Raw genomic sequence first — 12,881 nt, forward strand, 5'->3', positions numbered from 1 at the left:
TACAACCACTCAACCATCACATATGTTTGTTTAAAAAGACTCTACTTAGAGGTGGGTCTGGGTTGTTTGGGTTAACACAACCCTCTTATATGGTATATATAGTTGTAATTAGGTTTGCTTCCCCAGCAAGTTTAGTGACTATAAGATCTTGTTAAGGATTTAGGGCTAAAACAGATGGTCTAATGATCTTTTTATAGGCATGAAGTAAACTATGAGCCCATAGACGACGCATCATAGTAACAACCAATGTTTATGAAAGTCAAAGATCTACTATGCACAGATCATGTGTTCATGGCTTGAGCCCAGATTTAAAGCTTTATGCCACGTATAAGATCAAACAGAATGTCTTCATAATATTATGCATTGTTACCTCTCTCTACCTGGAGGGATTCCCCAGTTATACCCCCTCCCCATCACCTCCCCTCCCCTTTCCCCCTAACCACCCTTTCCTGTACCCAAACCCTCTCCTTTCCCACCCCCTCCCTTTTTCCCCTCTTACCATAATGTCAATTTATCAACAATTGCACAAAGGTTATATTGTAACAGACTATAATGGGTATACCACCCCTACTTGCTTAGGATTTAACTTGATTGATTGTACAAACACTTAACTTTAAATTTACCACCAATCATCTCTTATGTTCTATAAAACACATATCTACATATACTCAACTTCCCTCTTCTCCTAATCCACCATTTTTCCTCACTTTAAGAGGTCCCCTTTTTTTTTCTCTCAGCTAACATGTTCTCTAAAGCCAGGAGGTTCCAGTATCACTCCATTCAGCTAACCACAATAAACGCTAAAGGCCTTAACAACCCAAGGAAACGCTCCATAGCATTCCGTGACCTGAACAAACTAAGTAGTCACATACTGATGCTACAAGAGACCCACTTCCAAAAAGGTAAAGAACCCAAATAGCACAACACACAGTATTCAACAGCCTTTTTTGCTTCCGGACCAAACAAAAAAAGCTGGAGTAGACATACTCTTTCACAAAACATTCCTAATCCAAATACTCCATACTGAAAAAGCCCCGAGGGCAGATATATTCTTTTGAAAGGGGTGCTCTATGGCCACCACATTACACTCCAGAATATATATGCACCAAAGCAAGCACAAAATGTGTTTTTCAAAAACATAGCTAACCTGATACTAGACCATTCACAAGGAGTTATCTATCTGGCCGGAGACGTCAACCTCTCACTAGACCCCTCCATAGACTCCTCTAGGGGGTCCTCTAGCACTCCTAAGTCAATCCTGAAATCAATTAAAAATACTCTTAATAATTTGACACTTCATGATATTTGAAAGACACTACATCCCTCAGACAGGGACTACACCTTTTATTCAAACTCTCATAATAGTTATACGAGGATAGACCACATATTTACTGATTCTCACGGCCTCTCCATCACAAATATATGCAATATTGGGCCTATAACATGGTCTGAACACGCACCTGTCTCTTGTCAAATACTATGGCCTGATGTCCCGCTCTATTCTAAAATCTGGAGGCTGGACAATACCCTGTTGGACAATCCTCTAATAATGACAGAATATTTTGAAATTAATTCACGCTCCACTACATCTCACCTAAATGAATGGGAAGCCCACAAATTGGTAATAAGAGGTTTTTTCACTAAGCACAAGTCTAAACTTAATAGGCAGGCTAGAGAAAAACATTCAGCATTACTAAAAACAATTAGCTCCCTGGAAGTAGATCATAAAAAAAGACCACTCAAACAAAACCATAAAAAATAAGATTGTAAGCACAAGGCTACTACTTAAACAACGTTTAACAGAAATACATCAGCGTAAGGCCTTATTCCTTAAACAATACTACTATGAGGGGGGGAAATAAACCTGGTAAAATATTGGCCAGAAATTTAGGAAGAAAGCAACTAAACACATACATACACTCACTCACGACAACAGATGGTCACATAGTCAAAGATAGCTCTAAAATTTCCTCCGCCTTCCAAAATTATTACAATAACCTGTATAATATAGATGATAATCAATCAAACAATGGCTCCACCTCTCTCACAGAGGAAACCAATAAATATTTCAAAGAGATAAAACTACCAACCTTAGACAAGGAAGCAATTTAGTTTTTATCCGCTCCAATCTCACTAGAAGAGCTCCTACAGGATATTAAAGGCATACTGACAGGTAAAAGCCCAGGACCAGGCGGCCTCACTTCAAGATACTATAAAAAATTTCAGGGGGTTCTTTCACTACATATGCTATACCTCTTCAATAAAGTTACAGATAACCCCATGCTAACCAGGATATTATTGGAGGCTCATTTCACTGTTTTAGCTAAACCAGGTAAGCCGGCTAACTGCCCAGGGAACTTTAGGCCGATATCACTGATTTACACTGACATGAAGATACTGGCTAAAATTTTAGAAAACAAGCTCAACAAATATCTCCCTGGCCTAATACACAATGACCAGGTTGGTTTTGTGCCTGACAGAGAGGCCAGGGGCAACACCACCAAAGTTATACAATTAATTAATCATGCCAGGGTGACAAGTATCCCAATGGTTGTTTTCTCCACTGATGCACAGAAGGCCTTTGATACATTACTTACTCAGGCTATGAGGCATATTTAACAAATGTCTGTCGAACCTGATCCGACAGTGCGGATCAGGTCCGACAGACATCCCTCAATGCGGAGAGCAATACGCTCTCCGTATTCAGCATTGCACCAGCAGCTCTTGTGAGCTGCTGGTGCAACGTCGCCCCCTGCAGATTCAGCAGGGGTGTCAATCAACCCGATCGTACTCGATCGGGTTGAATTCCGGCGATTCCTGTCCGCCTCATCAGAGCATGCGGACAGGGTTATGGAGCAGCGGTCTTTGTGACCGCTGCTTCATAACTGCTGTTTCTGGTGAGCCTGTAGGCTCGCCAGAAACACGGGCCATATGGAGTTGGATAGATAGGCCCCTATGAGTTTGATAGATGTATGGAGATTGATAAATCCTATTAATATGGATTATACATGTTACTCAAAATCCCTTAATACTCTTTCAAGACTGGATTTAGTTCTCATTTCTGATTGTTTGATAACCAGAACATTGGATTGTACAATAATTGAACATACATTATCTGATCATGCCCCCAATGCCTTAGAATTGGAAATTGGTAAATCATTAACATTTAATTCCTTTTTTCTTCTCTTCATATCTCCAGAAGTCATCCAGTTTTAAATATTGTGTACTTAAATGTTGGCAAGAGTTTAGTTAATTTAATAATCAACATAGAGATAATGTCCCTATTTTTTGCGAAATGACTAAGGCTTACATGAAAGCAGAAGTCAATACTTATGTGGCTCAAAAGTTAAAATGTAATTACAGTTACAGATTAACAGCAACATATGCTTTATTCAAACAACAGCTAAATAGAAAAGAATTGAGAAAACTTCCATGCTAGTAAAAAAGAGAGTGATCTATATTTATTGAAGGAAGCACAAGATGCCTTGCACAACAACACATCTAAATTTGTGAGATTTAGCAACAAAGCAGGCACATTCTTAGCCATGATTTTTAAAAGGCAATATACAAGGAAAATTATAGCAGTATTCAGAAGCAAGGGAAAAATATATGTAGATCCGGAGAATATATCTTTATTATTCCAAAAATATTATACTAATCTCTATTTATCTCAAAATCCTACCAAACAAAATATTGATAATTTTTTTGGAAAATAATAAACTTCCTAAAATCTCAGATTTTGATATGGAAATACTAGCAGAACAGGAAATTCACAAAATAATAGCCTCAATAGCCAGAGGGAAAACCCTGTGACTGGATAATTTACCTCTGGAGTTCTACATGACCTTATCATCTGAAGTTATTCCGATTTTGAAAGATCTCTATAAATATTATTTTGAAGACAACTTGAAAATTTCAGAAGACTTTAAAAATTTCCTAAAAAAAATCCTAAAAAAAACAAAGATCCTTTAGAAGTAACCTCATACAGACCCATCTCACTACTGAATCTGGATTAAAATATTTTAACAAAGATCTTAGAAGATGGATGAAAAACATATTCCCCAAAATTATACATATGGATCAGGTGTGTTTTGTGAGCGGTAGAGCTTCAGAGATGAATGTTAGAAAAATCTTGCATACATTTTGTCACTACAATAGAGAATGTTCCTCCCTGTCTGAGGCCTTCCTGCTATCTTCAGAAGCAGAGAAGGCCTTTGACAGGGTGGAATGGACATTTTTGCTTAAAGTTTTAGAGGAATTTGGATTTGGGGGATGCTTTTTGAATTTGTTCGGAAATATCTACTCCGATATGAAGACATCTTTATTGATTAACAATGGAATCTCAAGTACTTTTTCATTAACAAGGGGCACCCAACAGGGTTGCCCCTTTCACCTTTGTTATTCGATCTCATTTTAGAACCTTTAGCAATTAAATTAAGGAACATTCTCCCAGGCATAATGGTGGGCAAAGTCCAATTAAAAATGTCTCTATTTGCAGATGATCTTCTTATATTTGTATCAGATTTCACAATATATATTGAGCTTATCCTTAACCTTCTGGAAGATTATAGTGGAGTAGCTGGCTATAAAACCAATTTGGCGAAATCCAAAATATTGTGGTTAAAAAAAAAACTATCAATTCACAGAAACAGATCAATTGGATTATTTAGGCTTAAAAATCTCTGCTGAGCCCGCAAAATGGTATAGAGACAATATCTCTCCAGTCCTGCAGAAAAATAGTGACAAGATAAAAAGCTGGGGAGGTTTGCCACTTTCGATTTCTGGTAAAATCAACTTGTTTATAATTCCTAAAATGTTATATCTCTGATGAAGTGCATGTGCGCATGCGCGAAATGCGTCAGGTGTATTCTAGGTTACACACCTTACTATGAGCAACATTGCTGAATAAACTTCTTTGCACAAGTTTCATGAGTCCAGAGTTCCTGTTTCTTCCTCCTTTGGATGTTTGGAGTCTTATATATATATATATATATATATATATATATATATATATATATATATATATATATTAAGAATGCTTCCTCTATTAATCAGTAAACCAGAGGTGAGGTGGTTTAATCAGAGGCTGAGATATTACTTATGGAGTGGTAGGGAAGCACGAATAAAACTTAATTTTTACCAACCCTATATTAAAAGGGGACTTGCTTTGCCAAATTTAGAATGGTATAATTTTGCCACTATTTTACGTCTCCCTATTGACTGGCTGTCACAAACCTTTAGATACTCATCTAGGGAGTTGGAGGAACAGGTTTGCTCCCCATATTCCCTGAATTTTGATATTCATGCTTCAAATAGAGATTTAGGTACAACTATATTCTCTCATCCATTGATAGCTACATTTTAAAAGTCTGGAGGAAACTATGAAATGGATGGGGACTAAATAAAATGTTTCTAAATGGATACCAATACAGGGTAATAGGCATTTTCCACTGGGGATTTCATCTAATATATTTAGTAAATGGTCACCAGTTAAATTTCTAGTAAATAAAGACTTTTACGATATCAATTCTAAGAAATGTTATTCCTTTAATGAATTTCGAAAGATTTTTCCTGAAGTTCAACCCAAACACAATTTTTATTTTCTTCAAGCTAAAGACTATATTTCAAAACTGACTAGGATTTTTACACAGATGTGGTATAAACATCCAGTAATGGAAGCTATTAAGCCTGGGAAATGGTCACTATCATCCATATATAAAATCTTCTTTTACAAACATTATGCACTTCAAACATTATGCACTTCTATATATTTAAGAGAAACACAATTTAGACTACTCCATAGGGATTACTTTACACCTCTAAGAGTTGCTAAATGGAAAAGGGAGGTTAATAATGTATGTCCCCAATGCTTACATCTAAATCCAGATTTAGGACATCTATTGTGGGATTGTACAAAGTTAAAACAATTTTTGGTTCAAAATAAGTTATTTTTTCCCCTTAATCAAATAAGAAAATTATTTTGACTAAAGAGTCTGTTTTTCTATTGGTTAGTAATGATTCCTAGGGAAACAAAGGTACATTTGTTCCTATAGTGATCTTAATCCTAAGGAAGTTAATATTTGTAAATTAGATCAATAATAAGATGTCATCAGTATCAAAAGTAAAAACTAATTATTTAATAAAATCTGCAATTATGGCTGACTATGATTATAAAATAGGAGGTAAAAAATGAAATTTATGCTTACCTGATAAATTTCTTTCTTTCTTGACACGGTGAGTCCACAGATCATCTAATTACTATTGGGATATTCACCTCCTGGCCAGCAGGAGACGGCAAAGAGCACCACAGCAAAGCTGTTAAATATCACCTGCCTTCTCTCCAACTCCAGTCATTCGACCGAAGTAAAGGAAAGAAAGGAAGCAACAAGGTGCAGAGGTGCCTGAGGTTTATAAAATAACAAAAAAATACCCTGTCATCAAAAACAGGGCGGGCTGTGGACTCACTGTGTCAAGAAAGAAAGAAATTTATCAGTTAAGCATAAATTTTGTTTTCTTTCTAATGACACAGTGAGTCCACAGATCATCTAATTACTATTGGGAATCAATACCCAAGCTAGAGGATACAGATGATAAGGGAGGGACAAGACAGGGAACCTAAACAGAAGGCACCACTGCTTGAAGAACCTTTCTCCCAAAGGAAGCCTCAGCCGGGGCAAAAGTATCAAACTTATAGAATTTTGAAAAAGTGTGTAGAGAGGACCAAGTTGCAGCCTTGCAAATCTGTTCCACAGAAGCTTCATTTTTGAATGCCCAGGAAGAGGAGACAGCCCTCGTAGAATGAGCTGTAATCTTCTCAGGAGGCTACTGTCCAGCAGTTTCATAGGCGAAGTAAATTATTCTCTTTAGCCACAAAGAAAGAGCTTTCTGCTCCTTATGTTTCCCATAAAAAACTACAAACAGAGCAGAAGACTAACGAAAATCCTTAGTCGCCTGTTAATAGAATTTCATAGCCTGAACCACGTCTAGGTTGTGCAGAAGATGTTCCTTAAGAGAAGAAGGATTAGGACATAAAGAAGGAACAATCTCCTGATTAATGTTCTGATCTGAAACTACTTTAGGAAGAAAACCTAATTTAGTACGTAAAACAACTTTATCCGAATGAAAAATAATGTACGGAGACTGATACTGTAAAGCGGAGAGCTCAGAGACTCTACGAGCAGAAGAAATTGCAACAAGAAACAAAACCTTCCAAGATAACAACTTAATATCTAAGGAATAAATAGGCTCAAATGGAGCCTGCTGAAGAACCTTAAGCTCAAGATTAAGACTCCAGGGAGAAGTAACAGGTTTGAACACAGGCCTGATTCTGACCAAGGCCTGACAGAACAATTAAACATCTGGAACCTGTGCCAGATGTTTAGGTAACAAAATAGACAAGGCAGAAATCTGACCCTTCAAGGAACTTGCCGATAAAAACCTTTTTCCAAACCTTCTTGGAGAAAAGATTAAATCCTAGGAACCTGAACTCTACTCCAAGAGTAGCCTTTGGATTCACACCCATACAGATATTTTCACCATATCTTATGGTAAATTTTCCTGGTAACAGGCTTGTGAGCCTGAATCATGGTCTCAATGACCGAATCCAAAAAAACGAGCTTAGATAAAATTAAGAGTTCAATCTCCAAGCAGTCACCTTCAGAGAAACTAGATTTGGATGAAGGAAGGGCCCTTGAAGTAGAAGGTCCTTCCTTAGAGGAAGCTTCCAAGGGGGGAAAGATGACATCTCCACTAGGTTTGCATACCAAATCCTGTGAGGCCATGTCAGAGCAATAAGAATCACTGATGCTCTCTCTTGCTTGATCCGAGCAATGACTCGAGAAAGGAGAGCGAACGGAGGAAATAGGTATGCAAGACTGAAGTTCCAAGGAATTGCCAGAGTATCTATCAGAACAACCTGAGGGTCCCTGGACCTCGACCCGTACCTTGGGAGCTTGGCATTCTGACGAGATGCCATGAGATCTAGATCTGGCTGTCCCCATTTGAGAATCAAGTTGGAAAACACTTCTGGATGTAATTCCCATTCTCCCGGGTGAAAGGTCTGTCTGCTCAGAAAATCTGCTTCCCAATTGTCCACTCCTGGAATGTGGATCTCAGATAGACAACAGTTGTGGGTCTCTGCCCACTGAATAATCTTGGACACCTTTTTCATGGCCAAAGAACTCTGAGTTCCACCCTGATGGTTGATGTAAGCCATTGAGGTTATGATGACCGACTGAAATCTGATAAACCAGGCAGAAGCTAACTGAGACCAGGCCAGAAGACCATTGAAGATTTCTCTTAGCTCTAGAATGTTTATGGGGAGAACAGAGTCCATGACCCCAGATCCCTTAGGAGACCCCATACTACTCCCCAACCTATCAGGCTGGCGTCCATTGTCACTATCAGCCAGGTAGGTCTGCAAAAACAGGTTCCCTGGAAGAGATGATCCTGAGACAACCATCAAGGAAGAGAATCTCTTGTCATCTGATCCAAATGAATTTGTGGAGACAGATCCACATAATTCCTGTTCCACTGCCTGAGCATGCATAATTGCAGAGGTCTGAGATGGGAACGAGCAAAAGGAATAATATCCATGGTGTCTACCATCAGACCTATTACCTCCATACATTGAGCCACTGATGGCTGAGGAGAGGACTGAAGAGACAGACAAGAATTGAAAATCTTGAATTTTCTGACCTCTGTCAGAAATATCTTCAATAGAACTGCATCTATTATGGTTCCTAAGAAGACTACCCTTGTAGATGGAATTAAGGAATTCTTTTCCAGATTCACTTTCCAACCGTGAGAGCGCAGGAAGGATAAAAGCTTCCCTGTGTGGGAGACTGCTAGTTGAAAGGACTGGGACTGAACCAGAATGTCATCCAGATAAGGCGCCACTGCAATACTCTGTAACTGGAGCACTGCCAACAGAGATCCCAGAACCTTTGAAAAAATTCTGGGAGCTGTAGCAAGTCCAAAGGGAAGAGCCACAAACTGAAAGTGTTTGTGGAGAAAGGCAAATCTCAGAAACTTGTGATGATCCCTGTGGATGAGAACATGAAGGTATGGATAGATCCCAAACACAACGTAAGAACGCCTCTTTTTATCTGGTCTACAGATAATCTTGAGAGAAGAAATCTGCCCCTGGGGGGAAAGGTCATGAATTCTAGTTTGTATCCTTGGGAAACGATGTCTATCGCCCAAGGATCCTGAACATCTTGAACCGAAGCCTGAGCGAAAAAGGAAAATGTCTGCCCCACAAGATTCGGTCCTGGATCAGGGGCAGACCCTACATGCTGACTTTTATTTATTAGCAGGCTTCTTGGATTGCTTTCTCTTATTCCAAGATTGGTTGGGTCTCCAGGTTTGGACTGTTCCTGTTTTATAGAGGGAGAAGAAAGTTTACCCTTGAAGTTTCGAAAGGAATGAAAATTACTCTGAAGTCCCTTCTGCTCATTTCTCTTATCCTGAGGAAGGAAATGTCCTTTTTCTCCTGTAATGTCAGAAATAATCTCAGCCAAGGCTGGGCCAAACAAGGTCTTATCCTTGTAAGGAATAGCCAAAAGCTTAGACTTAGACGACACATCTGCAGATAAAGATTTTAACCATAAAGCAGATTGGCAAAACTAGAAATCTTTGCTCCCAATTTGATAACTTGAAGGGAAGCATCAGAAATAAAAGAATTAGCCAATTTAAGATCATTGATCCTGTCCTGGATCTCTTCAAGGGGAGTGTCTGTTTGAATGGAATCAGACAGCGCATCAACCCAGTATGCCGCCGCACTACAAACGGTATCAATACACACCGCAGGTTGCCATTTTAACCTCTGGTGAATATACATTTTCTTATCCATAGGATCCTTAAAAGAACAGCTATCCTCTATGGGAATAGTAGTTCTCTTAGCTAAAGTGGAAATTGCCCCTTCTACCTTGGGACTGTTTGCCAAGACTCATTAATAGAGTCATCATTGAGAAACATCTTCTTAAAAATAGTAAAAGGAGAAAAACCCTTTCTCCCTTCCTTAACAATAATTTCTGTAGCCCGATCTGGTACGGGAAAACATTCCAGCATGGAAGGTACATCATAGTACTTGTTAAGTTTGCTAGATTTTTTTAGGGTTGACAACGACAGTAGTGTCAGAGTCGTCCAGAGTAGCCAAAACCTCCTTGAGTAGTAAACTGAGGTGCTCTAGCTTAAACCTGAAGGATACAACTTCAACATCAGAGGAAGGAATTACACTGTCAGAATCTAAGATCTCGCCCTCAGATGCTACCGAAGAATCCTCCCCATCAGATCTATGAGAGGGAATATTCGGAACAGCCACGACCGAGTCAGACACCTTACGCACTGATTCTTTAGACTTCCTCTTGCGCTTTCCCTTTAACATGGGAAAAAGCAGACAACGCATCAGAAACTGCAGAAGACATGAGAGAAGCAATGTCTTCCAAGGAGACCCCAGCCAGAACTTGAGAGGAAGTGCAGGACACTGAATTAATGGGTACTAAAATGGGACACCTGAGGAGAAAAATGCGGCATATTTGAACATTGTCAGAAGACTCTTGGACAGCATCCGTCTTAGACAGTATTGGCTCAAAAAGTCTATCCTTAAAATGTTAAGTTCTCTCAACACATGAGGAACAAAAAGGAATTGGTGGTTCAATATTAGCATTCAAACATAAAGGACATCTGCAATCTACAACAGAGTCTTTGTCCATCTTAACAGAATAAATATATATAATTAAATTATGAACAAATTTAATAAAGAAAAAAACGTTACTGTCTCTTTAAATTTTATAAAGAAACTGCTTTATTTTTGATGCAATGCAAAAAAGAAACTGCTTTATTTTTTGAATAAAAACAAAAACATTACTGCTTTATTTTTCAAGATATGTGAAATAAAAACGTCTTAATAACACCTCAAACAGTTTCTACACCTCAGCTATAGCTTTGCTGAGGTGCCTATCCTAGCAGGATAACGAAATAACTGATTCTTGAATTCAAAATGAAGCTGCTTCAGAAATATCAGGCTAGCAAATAACCGTTTGATTTGAAAAAACGTTAAGATGCAGATATCTCTCCTCCATATACAGGAAGTGAGAGAAAAATAAGTGTGCAACAGATACATTTTTACCTCACACAAGCCCTAATAAAACCACCAAAATGAGCCGGGTTCTCCTCAAGTCCCCAGTGCCTGCAAAACTGCCATACATAATCCCCTTACAACACTAGGAGTAATGTATTAAATATCCCTGTTAGGGAAATAGTAAAGTGCCATGTTTTTTCCTTAAAGCTGCTTAAGAAAATAAATTAGCACTTACCTCAATAAATCTGCTTGGCAGCAAGGCAGCTCACTATCGGCTAGATTACGAGTCTTGCGTTAGCCTTAAAAAGCAGCGTTGAGTGGTCCCAACGCTGCTTTTTAACGCCCGCTGGTATTACGAGTCTGGCTGTTACAAGGGTCTACCACTCACTTTTCTTCCGCGACTCGAGCTTGCCGCAAATCCCCTTACGTAAATTGCATATTCTATCTTTTTAATGGGACTTGCATAACGCCGGGATTACGAGTCTTGGAAGAAGTGAGCGGTAGACCCTCTCCTGTCAAGACTCCTACCGCATTTAAAAGTCAGTAGTTAAGAGTTTTATGGGCTAACGCCGTAACATAAAACTCTTAACTAAAGTGCTAAAAAGTACACTAACACATTAACCCCTAAACCGAGGCCCCCCCCACTTCGGAAACACTTAAATTAAAAGTTTAACCCCCTAATCTGCCGACCAGACATTGCCGCCACTTTAATAAAAACACGAGTTAAAATTTATTAACCCCTAATCTGCCGCCCCCAACGTCACCGCTACTATATTAAAGTTATTAACCCCTAAACCTAAGTCTAAACCTAACCCTAACACCCCCTAATTTAAATATAATTTAAAATAATCTAAATAAAATTACTAAATTAACTAAATTATTCCTATTTAAAACTAAATACTTACCTGTAAAATAAACCCTAAGATAGCTACAATATAACAAATAGTTACATTGTAGCTAGCTTAGGGTTTATTTTTATTTTACAGGCAACTTTGTATTTATTTTAACTAAGTACAATAGTTATTAAATAGTTATTAACTATTTAATAACTACCTTGTTAAAATAAAGACAAATTTACATGTAAAATAAATCCTAACCTAAATTACAATTACATCTAACACTACACTATAAATAAATTAATTACCTAAACTACCTACAATTAATTACAATTAAATTAAATAAACTAAATTACGAAAAACAACAAACACTAAATTACAGAAAATAAAAAAATAATTACAATTTTTTAAAACTAATTACACCTACTCTAATCCCCCTAAAAAAATAAAAAAGCCCCCCAAAATAATAAAAATCCCTACCCTATACTAAATTACAAATAGCCCTTAAAAGGGCCTTTTGCGGGGCATTGCCCCAAAGTAATCAACTCTTTTACCTGTAAAAAAAAATACACATACCCCCCCACATTAAAACCTACCACCCACACACCCAACCCTACTCTAATACCCACCAATCCCCCCTTAATAAAACCTAACACTACCCCCTTGAAGATCACCCTACCTTGAGTCGTCTTCACCCAGCCAGGCACAAGTGGTCCTCCAGAGGGGCAGAAGTCTTCATCCGATCCGGGCAGAAGAGGACCTCCAGACGGGCAGAAGGCTTCATCCAGGCGGCATCTTTTATCGTCATCCATCCGGAATGGAGCGGGTCCATCTTCAATCCAGGCGACCCGGAGCATCCTCTTCAAACGAAGTCCAAGCAAAGAATGAAGGTTCCTTTAAATGACGTCATCCAAGATGGTGTCCCTTGAATTCCGATTGGCTAATAGGATTCTAGGATTGTA

This window comes from Bombina bombina, chromosome 1, assembly GCF_027579735.1.
Source record: "Bombina bombina isolate aBomBom1 chromosome 1, aBomBom1.pri, whole genome shotgun sequence".
NCBI classification, from domain to species: Eukaryota; Metazoa; Chordata; class Amphibia; order Anura; family Bombinatoridae; genus Bombina; species Bombina bombina.